This window comes from Octodon degus, unplaced genomic scaffold (genome assembly GCF_000260255.1).
Source record: "Octodon degus isolate 3935 unplaced genomic scaffold, OctDeg1.0 scaffold00012, whole genome shotgun sequence".
Taxonomy (NCBI): Eukaryota; Metazoa; Chordata; class Mammalia; order Rodentia; family Octodontidae; genus Octodon; species Octodon degus.
The window spans coordinates 19047805-19051628 of record NW_004524588.1 but is presented as its reverse complement, the minus strand read 5'-3'; the positions used below and the strand labels follow the sequence as shown (position 1 = coordinate 19051628).

The 3824-nt window shown below is 43.3% G+C and overlaps 1 pseudogene; it reads left to right on the top strand.

Annotated features, from left to right (window-relative positions):
* The first annotated feature begins 1928 nt into the window (after positions 1 to 1928).
* LOC101583050 lies at positions 1929 to 3527 on the top strand (annotated as a pseudogene).
* The last annotated feature ends 297 nt before the right edge of the window (positions 3528 to 3824 follow it).

The following is a 3824-nucleotide window of genomic DNA, read 5'->3' as shown; positions in this document are numbered from 1 at the left end:
CCCAGGAAGCTGTCTCTTCCAGGGACTTTTATAGAGTAAAACCACATGGTGAGGTGGGTCGAAGGTGGTGAAGAAAATGGGAGCTCCCTTAGGTGGGCACGAAGTAGAACAAAACTATAGTCAATCAATGAAATTACAAATGCCATTGCTTAGAAAATATTGATTAAATCCAGTACCAAATGAGGAAGCAAGTCATGAGTCATGAATCATGAAGCAGGCAGACATGAATATGGGACAGCATCTTTTCCTGTTCTGGGTTGGGTTAGTGACTCTTTTGGGCTCTTTCAAGGTGGTTGATACCTTTTTAGAGTATTAATCCCTGGTGCCCATCCTAGTGAAGTATGTGGCTACATTTGTTTTCTCTTTTGTCTTGTGTTCTGGCCCAGAGCAGGGGTGTCTATCTCTTCCAAAGCTGCAAAGTCACCTTGTTTTTCATATTATCTCTTTGAGGGCCTGGCCCTGTCTAATTACCTATAATATTTCTATCTAATTCAGCTGCCTACAAAGTTTTCATTTTGCACCCAGTTTACCTGCATGTATCACTGGAAATTGCTATTGAAAGTGCCAAATGATGAGCTGCAGCCTACTCTTGCAGGCTGCCTTTGCCTCTGTGTGTATCACGGATGTTTCCACTCTGATACAGGAAAACACAGTGAAACAAAGCAAATGAAAGAAACAGTGGTTTTGATGAGGCCCCAAAGATTTTCACAGCACAGGAGGCCCTGCAAAGTGTGACTTCACAGAGTACCTCCAGGTGTGGAATCCTGTTTTCTTTCTGAATGAATGTAAGAACTGCCAGGGCACCTCAAGTTCCTCAGCACAGTGACTTGTACAATCACTATATTTCTTACTGATTTATTCTAGAAGAAAAATCAATATTCATTATTACTTGACACAGTTTTACAGACAACTAAACTTTAACTATAAAGTTGGCAATTAAATTTGATTTCTCAAAGAAGCGATTTTTAAAATAATTTGGGTTCTCTATTGGAATAGGATATAGACATCAATGCATAAGCAGAAAGAAAGACAAATGAAGAAATGGAATTTGACCTGCTCAGAAGTCAAATATGGCCTTTAAAAAAAACTTAAGGTAAATGCTATGTAATGCTTCTAGTATTCAGCTAACATTGAATGTGGAGTACTTAAAGGCTATGAATGTCTTCTTTATGTACTTGACTGACAATGTGGAGTTTGTACATTTCTCATTCAGCAAATAATCCAATATCAGTATGAATTGTAAAAAGCATGAGCATAACCATATTCCAAGCTGAGCTCAGTACTCTTAAAGCTTCCTATAGAGAAAGATGTAAATTATTTATTTACCTACCCTAGACCTGATCCCCTGCTGTTTGCATGGCTCGCATGGAAATTAATGATCTGGCAAAGAAGTGCTTTTGGAACCAATAACCAGAAGAGTAAATGGCAGGGCAGACTTCGGGTCATTCTGTTGTCAGACATTCAAATACACCACTGGCAGCAAAGATCTACAATGAAAATCAAAAATTCATGCAATTCTTCCACAATTCACCTTGAGCAATTCTAAAACTTAGGGTCCCTGAGTGAACAAAACTCAGTCCCCAGAAAAATGTCGATATTGGGTACAGTTAAAATCAACACATTGTATTTTTAGTTTTATTTATAATGTTGTGTTTTACTGCTTAAGACTGATGAACTAATACTTAATTTGAGTTGCCAGTAATTTCTAAGATTTTATACTAATGAATTCAGTGTATTTTTAGTAAATTTTAGTTAGCATAAAGGTTTAATCCAGTCAATTTGGAATGTAACTGATAACCATATCTTCATAGCATCTAAATTTTACATTAAGGTTGTGAGTCTAAAGTTTTATGCCTGGAGCATGCCAATTCTATCAAAACATGACTCCAGGGAGAACGGAGTAGCGAGCCCCTGAAGAAGTTGCCAAGATGATGCCCACACCAGTTATACTGTTGAAAGAGGGGACTGACAGCACCCAAGGCATCCCACAGCTTGTGAATAACATCAGTGCCTGCCAGGTGACTGCCAAGGTTGTAAGAACCACTCTAGGTCCCCGTGGCATGGACAAACTTATTGTAGATGGCTAAGGCAAAGCAACAATTTCTAATGATGGAGCCACAATTTTGAAACTTCTTGATGTCATCCATCCTGCAGCAAAGACTTTAGTGGACATCGCTGAATCTCAAGATGCTGTGACCCTGCTGGCTGCATTTTCTGAAGCAGGTAAGACCCTACATGGAGGAAGGTTTGCACCCCAGATCATCATCCAAGCTTTCTGCACAGCTACACAGTTGGCGGTTAACAAGATCAAGGATATGGCTGTGACCGCGAAGAAGCAAGATAAAGTGGAGCAGAGGAAGGTGCTGGAGAAGTGTGCCGTGACGGCTCTGAGCTCCCAGCTGAACTCCCAGCAGAAAGCCTTCCTTGCTAAGATAGTGGTTGATGCTGTGATGATGCTCGATGATTTGCTGCAGCTTAAAATGATTGGAATCAAGCAGGTACAGGGTGGAGCCCTGGAGGAGTCTCGGCTGGCGGCTGGTGTTGCATTCAAGAAGACTTTCTCTTACATTGGATTTGAAATGCAACCTAAAAAGTATGATAACCCCACGATCACTTTATTAAATGTTGAACTCAAGCTGCAAGTTGAGAAAGACAATGCTGAAATCAGAGTCCACGCAGCAGAGGATTATCAGGCAATCATTGATGCTGAGTGAAACGTTCTGTATGACAAGTTAGAGAAGATCTATAATTCTGGAGCCAAAGCTATTCTGTCCAAACTCCCTTTTGGAGATGTGGCCACCCAGTACTTTGCTTGTAGGCACATGATCTGCATTGGCCACGTGCCTGAAGAGGATTTGAAGAGGATAATGATGGCCTGCGGAGGCTCAATCCAGACCACAGTGAATGCTTTATCAGCAGACATGCTGGGCTGCTGCCAGCTGTTCGAAGAGACCCAGATTGGAGGTGAAAGGTACAATTTCTTCACTGGCTGCCCCAAGGCCAAGACTTGCACCTTCATCCTCTGCGGCGGAGCTGAGCAGTTCAGGGAGGAGACAGAGCGGTCTCTGCATGACACCGTCATGACTGTCAGGAGGGCCATCAGGCATGACTCAGTGGTGGCTGGGGGTGGAGCCATGAAGATGGGGCTCTCCAAGTACCTTCAAGATTACTCAAGGACTATCCAAGGAAAACAGCAAGAACAGATCAGGTCATGTGCTAAGGCCTTGGAGATTCTCCCATGCCAGCTGTGTGACAGTGCTGGCTTCGATGCCACAAACATCCTGAACAAACTACAAGCTCGGCGTGCCCAGGGCGGCATGTGGTATGGGGTGGACATGAACAATGAGGACATTGCTGAGGACTTCGAAGCTTTCGAAGTGTGGGAGGCAGCTATGGTGCGGATCAGCGCCCTGACAGCAGCCTCCGAGGCTGCATGCCTGATCACGTCTGTTGAGATCATCAAGCACCCTCACTCCACTGTGGATACTCCTGCAGCAGCGGGCCGGGGCCAGGGCCGCCTGCCTTGAGAGCCCACCCACCGCACTGGCTGGCGTCGGGCTGCAGGTGTGCTTGCCCTCTCTGGCTTGGCTCAGTGGAATTATGAACAAGTGGCAATAATTGGTCTGTTCTGTTCTCACTGGAGGTTATTTAAATAAAACTTAAGACTTAGAAAACAAAACAAACAAAAAGAACATGACTCCAATTGCACAACAACACTGCCCTTCATTTAGATCTCTCCATCATTCTTTTCTTCTCTATGAATGTGCAATTGAACTTTGGCTTTTAATGACACAAACTGGTTTCAAACTTTTGTTGAAAAATTT